The sequence below is a fragment of the Procambarus clarkii genome, chromosome 19 (genome assembly GCF_040958095.1).
Source record: "Procambarus clarkii isolate CNS0578487 chromosome 19, FALCON_Pclarkii_2.0, whole genome shotgun sequence".
In the NCBI taxonomy this organism is placed as follows: Eukaryota; Metazoa; Arthropoda; class Malacostraca; order Decapoda; family Cambaridae; genus Procambarus; species Procambarus clarkii.
The window spans coordinates 309,377-322,506 of NC_091168.1; positions in this window are offsets into that span (position 1 = coordinate 309,377).

Consider the following 13,130-nt stretch of genomic DNA (forward strand, 5'->3'; position numbering starts at 1 on the left):
CAGCCCAGGAAGTATTCATGACCATCAATGAAGTTGACCAATGCAACATGGAGGTAGAAAATTGGCTCAGGAAGTGCCAGGAACTCTTCCCAGATGTCAAGACTGTCCACACCTCAGTGAAGGTACGTTGCTGAAGGTAACATTGTTCTCACCCAACTGTGTGTAGTATTGCCTCTATATAAACACTTTTGACATGGAGACACATCAAGATGAGAGTAGACTTTATAGGAAACTTTTTGCTCTAACACCTGAAACATTTTTATTAATAAAGTCAACTGTCATCTTGGTGTTTCTCTAAACTGTGGTCAATGTAGAGAAACACTACTTATATTGTCAAATTACTTTACTCAGTCTGATGCTTCATTGTAGTCCTGTTACTTTACTCAGTGCCTGATGCTTCATTATAGTCCAGTTACTTTACTCTGAGCCTGATGCTTCATTATAGTCCAATTACTTTACTCAGAGCCTGATGGTTCATTATTGTCCAGTTACTTTACTCAGAGCCTGATGCTTCATTGTAGTTCAGTTACTTTACTCAGAGCCTGATGCTTCATTGTAGTTCAGTTACTTTACTCAGAGCCTGATGGTTCATTATTGTCCAGTTACTTTACTCAGAGCCTGATGCTTCATTATAGTCCAATTACTTTACTCAGAGCCTGATGGTTCATTATTGTCCAGTTACTTTACTCAGAGCCTGATGCTTCATTGTAGTTCAGTTACTTTACTCAGAGCCTGATGGTTCATTATTGTCCAGTTACTTTACTCAGAGCCTGATGCTTCATTGTAGTTCAGTTACTTTACTCAGAGCCTGATGCTTCATTATAGTCCAGGTTCCACATTAATGTTTATGTTGGTAATGACAGGTGCAGGAGACCATCAGGGAGGCCCTGGAGATGATGACCACAGAGACAGTTGCCACAGCTGACCCCGTACACCTGGGAGACTCAGCCTCCACCATTAATGTTTGTGTTGGTAATGACAGGTGCAGGAGACCATCAGGAAGGCCCTGGAGATGATGACCACAGAGACAGGTGCCACAGCTGACCCCGTACACCTGGGAGACTCGGCCTCCACCATTAATAAATAATAAATAAATAAATATGTTTATTCAGGTAAGGTACATACATACATACAAGTGATGTTACATTAGTGGATTGATATATAGATAGAGCTAGTACATACAATGCCTAAAGCCACTATTACGCAATGCGTTTCGGGCAAGAAAAACATTAATATCTAGAACTTAATACTAATTGAGCATAAAGAATAAAAAGTGTTGAGAACAAATACAAATAAAGATAAAAAAAAAGGGGGAACATGACTGAAAAAGCAGCACAAATACAATAGGTTGACAAACAGTGTTGATTAAACAAAAAAAAATTACAGACATGGGTTGACAATAGAGGAGTGAGGTAGGTTACAGGGAATTTATTAGGTAGTGTTTAGTTTTTATCTTAAACTGGTTGAGAGAGGTACAGTCTTTAACATGGTTGGGAAGGTCATTCCACATTCTGAGTCCCATGATTTGTAGAGCATTTCTAGTTTGATTAAGTCGTACTCTAGGAATATCAAAACTGTATTTATTTCTGGTGTGGTGCTCATGGGTTCTGTTACAACCTTCAATGAAGCTTTTGAGGTCAGGATTGGCATTACAGTTCAGAGTTTTATATATGAATAATACACAAGAGAGAATGTGCAGTGACTTAATATCTAACATATTCAGAGATTTGAGTAAGGGTACCGAGTGATGTCTGGGGCCAGAGTTGGATATTGTCCTAATAGCAGCTTTGTGTTGGGTAATAAGAGGACGTAAATGATTTTGGGTAGTAGAACCCCAAGCACAAATACCATAGCTGGGGTATGGATAGATGAGGGAGTAATAGAGAGTAACCAGGGCAGGGCGGGGTACATAATATCTGATCTTAGAAAGAATGCCAACAGTTTTTGAAACTTTTTTTGATATATTTAGAATGTGACCCTGGAAATTCAGCTTGTGGTCGATGAGAACGCCAAGGAATTTGCCATCTAATTTGTTACAAATTTGGGTATTGTTTATTTTGAGATTTATCTGATTAGAGGATTTATTGCCAAACATAATGTTTTCGTTGGTAATGACAGGTGCAGAAGACCATCAGGAAGGCCCTGGAGATGATGACCACAGAGACAGGTGCCACAGCTGACCCCGTACACCTGGGAGACTCAGCCTCCAGCATCATGAATAAAGTTCAGGAAATCACTGGAGAGATCCCCGAGAAGCAATTAACAGTAAGTTTTTTATTTTCTCTCATAGGTTATATCACAAGATATTGAGTTGCATTTTGAAGAGAGGAAGCCTGTTCTTAGGTTTATTGGAGTTCCCCAAGGTCAACTACTGACTCTCCTTAACATACAATCCACAATAGTTGCCTAACTCCTGGATAAATATATTCTGGTATGTGAACAGAGACACCAGGTGAAAGGAAACATGGGAATCATTTCTGTCCTGCGCGATGATTGAACCCGTGATCCTCTATTGAACCCGGTATCCTGGCCCCCTCACAAAGGCACAGAGAGCGGGTGACACTCCACCAACCTACCGGGAAAGCAACCAGGAAGACAGTGAACCAAAACAGACCACTGATGGGTTCGAAGAGACTGAAGCCTTGAAACTGCCAACAAACTTCTAAACAATGCCCGCACCAACCCCCTGCCAGTAGAGGGGGGCTGGAGCTACTGCTCCAGCACCAACCCCCTGCCAGTAGAGGGGGATAGACCTACTGGTCCCACACCAACCCCTTGCCAGTAGAGGAGGGGGGGGGGCTACTGCTACAAGTCCAGCACTACCCACTGCCAGTAGAGGTGGCCTGGAGCTACTGGGCCAGCACCAACCCCCTGCCAGTAGAGGAGGGCTGGAGCTACAGGTCCAGCACAAATCCCTTGCCAATAGAGGGAAAGGGGGGAAGCTACAGGTCCAGCACCAACCCCCTGCCAGTAGAAGGGGGCTGTAGCTACAGGTCCAGCACAAACCCCTTGCCAGTAGAGGGGAGGCTGGAGCTACAGGTCCAGCACCAACCCCTTCCCCCCCCCCCCCTTCCAGTAGAGGGGGCTGGAACTACAGGTCCAGCATTAACCACCCTACCAGTAGAGGGAGGATGGAGCTACAGGTCCAGCACACAGCCCCTTCCAATAGGGGGGGGGCTGGAGCTGCAGGTTCAGCACCAACCCTCTGCGAGGAGGGTTAGCGCAACAGGTCCAGCACCAACCCCCTGCCAGTAGAGGAGAGCTGGAGCTTCAGGTCCAGCAAACAGCCCCTTCCAATATAGGGGGCTGGAGCTACAGGTGCAGCCCCCTGCCAGTAGAGGGGGGGGGCTGGAGCTACAGGTCCAGCACCAACCTCCTGCTAGTAAAGTGGCCTGGAGCTACAGGTCCAGCACCAACCCCCCTGCCAGTAGAGGGGGGCTGGAGTTACAGGTTCAGAACCAACCCCCTGCCAGTAGAGGGGGGATGGAGCTGCAGGTCCAGCACAAATCCCCTGCCAGTAGAGGGAAGCTGGAGCTTCAGGTCCAGCACCAACCCCCTGCCAGTAGAGTGGCGCTGGAGCTATAAATCCAGCATCAACCGAATGAAGGTAGAGGGGGGGGGGGGCTGGAGCTACAGGTTCAGGACCAACCTCCCTGCCAGTAGAGGGAGGCTGGAGCTACTGGTCCAACACTAACCCTTCCCCCCATGCCAGTAGAAGGGGGTTGAAGCTACAGATCCAGTACCAACCCCCTGCCAGTAGATAGGGGCTGGAGCTACAAGTCCAGCACCAACCCCCTGCCAGTAGAGGGGTGAGCTGGAGCTACAGGTCCCGCACAAACCCCCTGTCAGTAGAGGGGGGCTGGAGCAACAGATCCAGCACCAACCCCGTGCCAGTAGAGAGGAGCTGGAGCTACAAGTCCAGCACCAACCCCGTGCCAGTATAGAGGAGCTGGAGCTACAAGTCAATCACCATCCCCCTGCTAGTAGAGGGGGCTGGAGCTACAAGTCCAGCATCAACCCCGTGCCAGTAGAGAGGAGCTGGAGCTACAAGTCAAGCACCAACCCCCTGCTAGTAGAGGGGGCTGGAGCTACAAGTCCAGCATCAACCCCCCTGCCAGTAGAGGGGAGGCTGGAGCTACAGGATCAGCACCAACCCCCTGCCAGTAGAGGGAGGCTGGAGACACTGGTCCAACACTAACCCCCCCCCCCTTCCAGTAGAAGGGGGTTGGAGCTACAGGTCCAGCACCAACCCCCTGAGAGTAGAGGGGAGCTGGAGCTACAAGTCCAGCATCAAACCCCCTGCCAGTTAAGGGGCCTGGAGCTACAAGTCGAGGACCAACCCCCTGCCAGCAAAGGGGGGGGGGGGGTATGAGCTACAAGTCCAGCACAAAATCCTTGCCAGTAGAGGGGGGCTGGAGCTACAGGTCCAACACCAACCCCCCTGCCAGTAGAGGGGGGCTGGAGCTACAGGTCCAACACCAACCCCCTGCCAGTAGAGGGGGGCTGGAGCACCAGGTCCAACACCAACCCCCTGCCAGTAGAGGGGGGGTGGATTAAACACGTCCAGCACCAACTCCCTGCCAGTAGAGGAAGACTGGAGCTACTGGTCCATCCCCAACCCCCTGCCAGTAGAAGGGGCAAATGGGCTGGAGCAACAGGTTCAGCACCAACCCCCCTGCCAGAAGAGGGGGGGGGGGTCCTGGAGCTACAGGTCCAGCACCAGCCCCCTGCCAGTAGAGGAAGGCTGGAGCTACTGGTCCAGCACCAACCCCCTGCCTGTAGAGGGGGCTGGAGCAACAGATCCAGCACCAACCCCCTGCCAATAGAGGGGGGGGGGGAGCTGGAGCTACAGGTCCAGCACCAACCCCTTGCCAGTAGAAGGGGGCTGGAACTACAGGATCAGCACCAACTCCCTGCCAGTAGAGGGGGCTGGAGCTACAGGTCCAGCACCAACCCCCTGCCAGTAGAGGGGGGCTGGAGCTACAGGTCCAGCATCAACCCCCTGCAAGGGGGCTGGAGCTACAGGATCAGCACCAACCCCCTACCAGTAGAGGGAAGTTGGAGCTACAAGTCCAGCACCAACCCCCTACCAGTAGAGGGGGGGCTGGGGCTACAGATCCGACACCAAAGTCCCTGCCAGTAGAGGGGGCGGGGCTGGAGCTACAGGTCTAGCACCAACCCCCTGCCAGTAGAGGCGCTGGAGCAACAGGTCCAGCACCAACCCCCTGCCAGTAGAGAGGCTTGAGCTATAGGTCAGGCACCAACTCCCCCTGCCAGTAGAAGAGGGTTGGAGCTACAGGTCAAGCACCTACCCCCCTGCCAGTAGAAGGGGGCTGGAACAACAGGTCCAGCAGCAACCCCTGCCAGTAGAAGGGGGCTGGAACAACAGGTCCATCCCCAACCCCCTGCCAGTAGAGTTGGGCTGGAGCTACAGGTTCAGCAGCAACCCCTGAGAGTAGAGGGGGGCTAGAGCTACTGGTCCAGAACCAACCTCCTGCCAGTAGAGGAGGGCTGGGGCTACAGATATGACACTAACGTCCCGGCCAGTAGAGGGGGGGTGGGCTGAAGCTACAGGTCTAGCACCAACCCCCTGGCAGTAGAGGAAGGCTGGAGATACTGGTCCAGAACCAACCCCCTGCCTGCAGAGGGGGGCTGGAGCTACAAGTCCATCACCAACCCCCTTCCAGTAGAGGGGGCTGGAACTACAGGTCCAGCATTAACCACCCTACCAGTAGAGGGAGGATGGAGCTACAGGTCCAGCACACAGCCCCTTCCAATAGGGGGGGGGGCTGGAGCTGCAGGTTCAGCACCAACCCTCTGCGAGGAGGGTTAGCGCAACAGGTCCAGCACCAACCCCCTGCCAGTAGAGGAGAGCTGGAGCTTCAGGTCCAGCAAACAGCCCCTTCCAATATAGGGGGCTGGAGCTACAGGTGCAGCCCCCTGCCAGTAGAGGGGGGGGGGCTGGAGCTACAGGTCCAGCACCAACCTCCTGCTAGTAAAGTGGCCTGGAGCTACAGGTCCAGCACCAACCCCCCTGCCAGTAGAGGGGGGCTGGAGTTACAGGTTCAGAACCAACCCCCTGCCAGTAGAGGGAGCATGGAGCTGCAGGTCCAGCACCAATCCCCTGCCAGTAGAGGGAAGCTGGAGCTTCAGGTCCAGCACCAACCCCCTGCCAGTAGAGTGGCGCTGGAGCTATAAATCCAGCATCAACCGAATGAAGGTAGAGGGGGGGGGGGGGCTGGAGCTACAGGTTCAGGACCAACCTCCCTGCCAGTAGAGGGAGGCTGGAGCTACTGGTCCAACACTAACCCTTCCCCCCATGCCAGTAGAAGGGGGTTGAAGCTACAGATCCAGTACCAACCCCCTGCCAGTAGATAGGGGCTGGAGCTACAAGTCCAGCACCAACCCCCTGCCAGTAGAGGGGTGAGCTGGAGCTACAGGTCCCGCACAAACCCCCTGTCAGTAGAGGGGGGCTGGAGCAACAGATCCAGCACCAACCCCGTGCCAGTAGAGAGGAGCTGGAGCTACAAGTCCAGCACCAACCCCGTGCCAGTATAGAGGAGCTGGAGCTACAAGTCAATCACCATCCCCCTGCTAGTAGAGGGGGCTGGAGCTACAAGTCCAGCATCAACCCCGTGCCAGTAGAGAGGAGCTGGAGCTACAAGTCCAGCACCAACCCCGTGCCAGTAGAGAGGAGCTGGAGCTACAAGTCAAGCACCAACCCCCTGCTAGTAGAGGGGGCTGGAGCTACAAGTCCAGCATCAACCCCCCTGCCAGTAGAGGGGAGGCTGGAGCTACAGGATCAGCACCAACCCCCTGCCAGTAGAGGGAGGCTGGAGACACTGGTCCAACACTAACCCCCCCCCTTCCAGTAGAAGGGGGTTGGAGCTACAGGTCCAGCACCAACCCCCTGAGAGTAGAGGGGAGCTGGAGCTACAAGTCCAGCATCAAACCCCCTGCCAGTTAAGGGGCCTGGAGCTACAAGTCGAGGACCAACCCCCTGCCAGCAAAGGGGGGGGGGTATGAGCTACAAGTCCAGCACAAAATCCTTGCCAGTAGAGGGGGGCTGGAGCTACAGGTCCAACACCAACCCCCTGCCAGTAGAGGGGGGCTGGAGCTACAGGTCCAACACCAACCCCCTGCCAGTAGAGGGGGGCTGGAGCACCAGGTCCAACACCAACCCCCTGCCAGTAGAGGGGGGCTGGATTAAACACGTCCAGCACCAACTCCCTGCCAGTAGAGGAAGACTGGAGCTACTGGTCCATCCCCAACCCCCTGCCAGTAGAAGGGGAAAATGGGCTGGAGCAACAGGTTCAGCACCAACCCCCCTGCCAGAAGAGGGGGGGGGGGGTCCTGGAGCTACAGGTCCAGCACCAACCCCCTGCCAGTAGAGGAAGGCTGGAGCTACTGGTCCAGCACCAACCCCCTGCCTGTAGAGGGGGCTGGAGCAACAGATCCAGCACCAACCCCCTGCCAATAGAGGGGGGGGGGGAGCTGGAGCTACAGGTCCAGCACCAACCCCTTGCCAGTAGAAGGGGGCTGGAGCTACAGGATCAGCACCAACTCCCTGCCAGTAGAGGGGGCTGGAGCTACAGGTCCAGCACCAACCCCCTGCCAGTAGAGGGGGGCTGGAGCTACAGGTCCAGCATCAACCCCCTGCAAGGGGGCTGGAGCTACAGGATCAGCACCAACCCCCTACCAGTAGAGGGAAGTTGGAGCTACAAGTCCAGCACCAACCCCCTACCAGTAGAGGGGGGGGCTGGGGCTACAGATCCGACACCAAAGTCCCTGCCAGTAGAGGGGGCGGGGCTGGAGCTACAGGTCTAGCACCAACCCCCTGCCAGTAGAGAGGCTTGAGCTATAGGTCAGGCACCAACTCCCCCTGCCAGTAGAAGAGGGTTGGAGCTACAGGTCAAGCACCTACCCCCCTGCCAGTAGAAGGGGGCTGGAACAACAGGTCCAGCAGCAACCCCTGCCAGTAGAAGGGGGCTGGAACAACAGGTCCATCCCCAACCCCCTGCCAGTAGAGTTGGGCTGGAGCTACAGGTTCAGCAGCAACCCCTGCGAGTAGAGGGGGGCTAGAGCTACTGGTCCAGAACCAACCTCCTGCCAGTAGAGGAGGGCTGGGGCTACAGATATGACACTAACGTCCCGGCCAGTAGAGGGGGGGGTGGGCTGAAGCTACAGGTCTAGCACCAACCCCCTGGCAGTAGAGGAAGGCTGGAGATACTGGTCCAGAACCAACCCCCTGCCTGCAGAGGGGGGCTGGAGCTACAAGTCCATCACCAACCCCCTGCCAGTAGAGGGGGTGGGTTGGAGCTACAGGTCCAGTACCAATCCCCTGCCAGTAGAGAGGGGCTGGAGCTACAAGTCCAGCACCAAAACCCTGCCAGTTGAGGGGGGGCTGGAGGTACAGGTTCAGGACCAACCCCCTGCCAGTAGAAGGAGGCTGGAGATACTGGTCCAACACTAACCTCTGCCCTCTGCCAGTAGTAAATCAGCGGCCACCAGGCCACTGGTTTATCCAGACGTGTTGTCTGCCCGGTGTAGCCCGGGAGTTGCTGGTCCCGAAGTTCCAGCTGAAGCGTTCCAACTGACGTTGTGCTCTTTTTCACTCCTTTTCAGTTATTGTATTTGGTTGTATTTATTTCTGCTCCATGTGTTAATCCCGTTTCTCTAACGAGTTATAGTCCAGCATTATTTTGAGCATACTTTGTTTTGCAATTATTTATAATTAATTTTATTTATAATTGGTTTATAATTTTATTATTTACACCATTTATTTACGATTATTCATAATAATATAATTTATTACATTGTTAGGCCTTTTTCCAACGACGTCGTCCCAGCCGGTGTTGTTACTGCAGAGGATGGGCCAGCTGACGGCTTGGCCGAAGCTGTTGCAGCGGGCGCCCTCCCAGCCTAACGGCCCAGTTCCGCAACTCGTTTCAGCAGACGATGCTAACGTCCCAGTTCCATGTTATGCTTCTCGGCATTTGCTCCAGTCTTCCCCATCAATTTATCACTCTTCTCAGTCTTACTGTAATTCTTGTTTTCCCAGCTTCATGAATTGTTCACGTTATTCTCTATGACAGTTATATTCCAGTCTTTAGCCTAAATTGTCTTCCAGCTCGACTTCTACTTACCACTAAGGTCTTCCCTGGTGGCCAGTTGCCGCTATTTTTCTATCTTCTCCAGATGTTGATGCTCCAGCTGTCGATGTCCAGCTGCAGGTGCCCAGCTCTGATGCTCCAGCCGCTGATGGCAGGATTTTGCAGTTCAACATTCGGCAACGGTCGTTAAGTTAATCCATTAGTTTGCTCATTTTGACTATTGGTGTTTGTGTTATACACGCTACGTTTATGTGGGTTTAAGGTCCAGGACCTAGATTCAGGAAGCTCTGTGTATTTCTTCGTAAGTGGGTTTGCTACGAAGGTTCCTAAGTGCGCCCTAAGAAGATGCTTAGGTGCGATTCAATAAGGTATACTTAGGAAGAAAAATTGTTGGTTCACCTGCGTGCCGATAGAGGTCACTACTGTGTTTCGTTTGGCCAATCAGAGAGCAGCAACATTCTTCATATTGAAGATTTAGCGCTTATCGCAGCTGTACTGCCTCCTATTTACGTCGAATTTTCTTATAAAATTAGTATATTTCGAAGTAAAACAAATGTTTTTTCAACTTCTACAGCCAGCACCGACATTGTAGTAAACAAATATGTTACATTTGTTGTTTACCTACGTAATTCTAAGAGATACTGTGTAGCTGTCCTTGTTGCTCGGAAGATGCGCTGACAATTATTGTATATATTTACTGAATTTACCCAAGGGCCACTAACTATCTAGTGACCTCGAAGAGGACAGAAAGCCGGCGGCTTGTTGAAGGGCCCGCCAATTGTCTTAATTATATTTTTTAGCTGGAATTTGGCATTTACGGCTTCAGCGGGTAGGCGGTTCCATGGGTTTATAGCCCTCTTGGTGGAAAAAAAACGTCTGTTTTCAGTCCTACTTGAGAGAACATACTCTCCAACACTATATCTGTGATTGTCCTGTTATCAGTGACTTCATACCAAATGGTATGAGGTATTTTGAGCTCTGTAATTACTTCATACACTCAGGAATATTGGAAGATATTCTTGTGCTGCACCCAGATTTTGCCAGTGGAGGCTAATAGATCAGCATTAAGTATTTTGTTCTCTCCTAATTCCATGTATGACTGGCCATCCTGTGAGGTGAGCTTGTAGCTGGTTTTTGATCTACACTGTGTGGTCCTTTAGACAGAATAGGGAAGCAGCACATTGCTGTGTATACCTAAACATGTTTAAAAATACATTGTTTGAGAGGAGTTTTGTAGAAACTGGTAAGAGTAATTATAATATAATGTTTCCATGATTCAGTGCTTACCTCTTGTGAAAATTGCTTAGAGTTGTTTAGTCAGAGTTGATTTGTTTTTTGTATTGAGGCTGGTATTTTCTAAATTGATTCCATGTACAGTATGTCTAACCATCCTGTGAGATGGGAGTATTAGATAAACTTATAGCTAGTTTTTTATCTACACTGTGTAATATTCCATATAGAATAGGGTAGCAGCACATTGCTGTGTATACCTAATCTTCTTAATAAAAAAAATCAGTAATAAAGATTTTAAATTATAGTTTGTATTATTACAAATACAGTGCTGCCGGGTAGTTTAATATCTTTAATGCCGGTGCTTTAATATCCTTATTAAATCATGTTGACCATGGATCATTAAGATCTCATGTTGATATGTAATACGTCATATTTCTTTTGAACTGCTAATCCATGCTAATCATTCATTAAATTGTGCATTATGTCTCAATTTTTCACTTCCTTGGATATACTGTACAGTACAAAAAGATAGGAAAAAATAAACCAGTAATATTTCTTTCATTATATTTTTCATTTAAATAACTGCATCAATATTTTTACAGCTGACAGGATTTGTTTTCCCATACAGGTGCATTATTTGTTAAAAAAATTTGGTTTATTGTTACACACAATGGTGCTACATAGCCTTCCCAGCTTGGTGCCTTCTTTTAATACTTACTGATTAAAAAATAAATAATAAATACATTTTATTCAGGAAAAGTACATACAGTTGATTTACAAACATAATGTTGGATTTATAGGCAGAGCTAGTACATACAATACCTAAAGCCACTAATACTCTAGCATTTCGGGCAAGGTGTGGGGGAAAAAAAACAGACTAAAACTTAATAGTAATCGGGATTAGGTATAAATTGTGTTGAAAGAAGGAATAAAAAATACAAAAAGGGGGTTAACATAGCATAAATCAGCAATTGCACATGTTGGTGAACAGCGTTGTTTAAAAAATAGCAAGACATGGGTTGACATTTAGGAGGTAAGTTAGGTTACATGGAGTTAATTAGGCAGTACTTGGTTTAACTCTTAAACTGGTTGAGAGAGGTACAGCAGTTGATTCGGGAGGTCATTCCACATTCTGGGTCCCTTGATTTGTAGAGCACTTCTAGTTTGGTTACACACAGCCAAATTGTGTAACAGGAAGAGGTCTTTGACACAAATTTGTTCCATGCTAAATGTAGAGGAATCAGCTGAGTATTCCTCAAATAAAATAAGTTGCCTCAGCTTATAAGGTAAATAAAATAAGCATTTCTCAAATAAGTAGCTGCCTCACTGCTACATAGCCTTCCCGGCATGGTGCCTTCTTTTGATAATTACTTGTTCCACACCCAAATTGTATAACAGGAAGAGGTCTTGGACCCCTACTTCCCTCTCTCTTTTTTAATAATCTATATAGTCATAATTATAGCTTTAAGTATTCAATGAATAAAGTTTGTGACATTTTTACCCTTTTCCTTACCTAACATCATTTGTGCAGCATATTTTTATTTTATGTCTCACCCAGATTTAATTTAAAAATAAAACCAAACTAAATAAATTAGAAATGGGTATGTATAGCTAAGGTACACCCTTACTACTAGGTGAACAGGGGCATTTGGTGATAGTAAATGATCCCATCAGGCAGGGCTCATCACCTTCTCTCATATTTCATGTTCACCAGTGTTTATTTACTTAATAACTACTGGTATAATATCTTGCTATTATAAAACTAATTCTACTATCATCAAACACATATTTACTTCAAGTTTCAAGCAGAGAATGCATATATAACTAACACGAAGGATTACTCTCCACTAGATTCACCAGCTATAATGTTTTGGTCATGTTCCAATATCATAAATCGATCCCAGTGTTATGTAGTAGAGAAAAAATGACTTATATCCAGTTTACGTAAAGCTACGAGTGGTCGAAACCACACTTAAATCCCGGAATGAACTTACGAAGATTTTTCAACTTAGGGTAGCTCTTTGAATACGGACGTAGCCGCCACGAAGGCGCTAAGAAGGAATTCGTTCTTAGCTAAGAGGAAAAACCTTCGTAAGTACCTTCCTGAATCCGGCCCCAGGTACTACCCACGCTGCATGATTCTTTAACTTATAAAACCCGTGGTTATTGTATTTGAGTTATTAACTAAGCCAGCTAGGTTGTGCTAGTTGCCGTGTCACAGGCCTCATGCCTTTTGCTCCAGCTTCCCTAGCTGGCTTCGCATTTACCACTAGCCTACTCACTTTATTTCCGCTCTGGATGCTTTGTCTTGTTGCATGCTTGTTTACTTTTGCTGTGTTTACAGAATGTTTCTTTAACTTTTGCTTTGCCTTAAGTTATTAAGTAAAGTCAGTTAGAATGTGCTAGTTGCAGAGTTGCGGGCCCTTGTCTCCTGGTTTAAGTTTCTGGCCCTGCATTTATGTTTAGTTTCCTCTGTAAATTATTACTGTATATTACGAGTAGACCTTGCGGCATAATTATGTTGTTTCTCCTGGTTACGTTATGTGGTTTATCATTTACGGCCTAAATGTTTACATTTAGCCTATCACAATTTAATTCTTCAATTGATGCCCCCCCAACACCAGCTGCAGGTTTTACTTCCCGGTGGAAATTTAGGCTTGTTCCCTCGACTTTGTTAAAGTTATTAAGTAAGGCCAGCTAGGCTGAGCGAGTTGCCACTCGCTGTCTCAGTTATCTCTAACTTAAGCTTTGACGCCCTGTGATCGTGCGGTCCGCCGTTTTGGT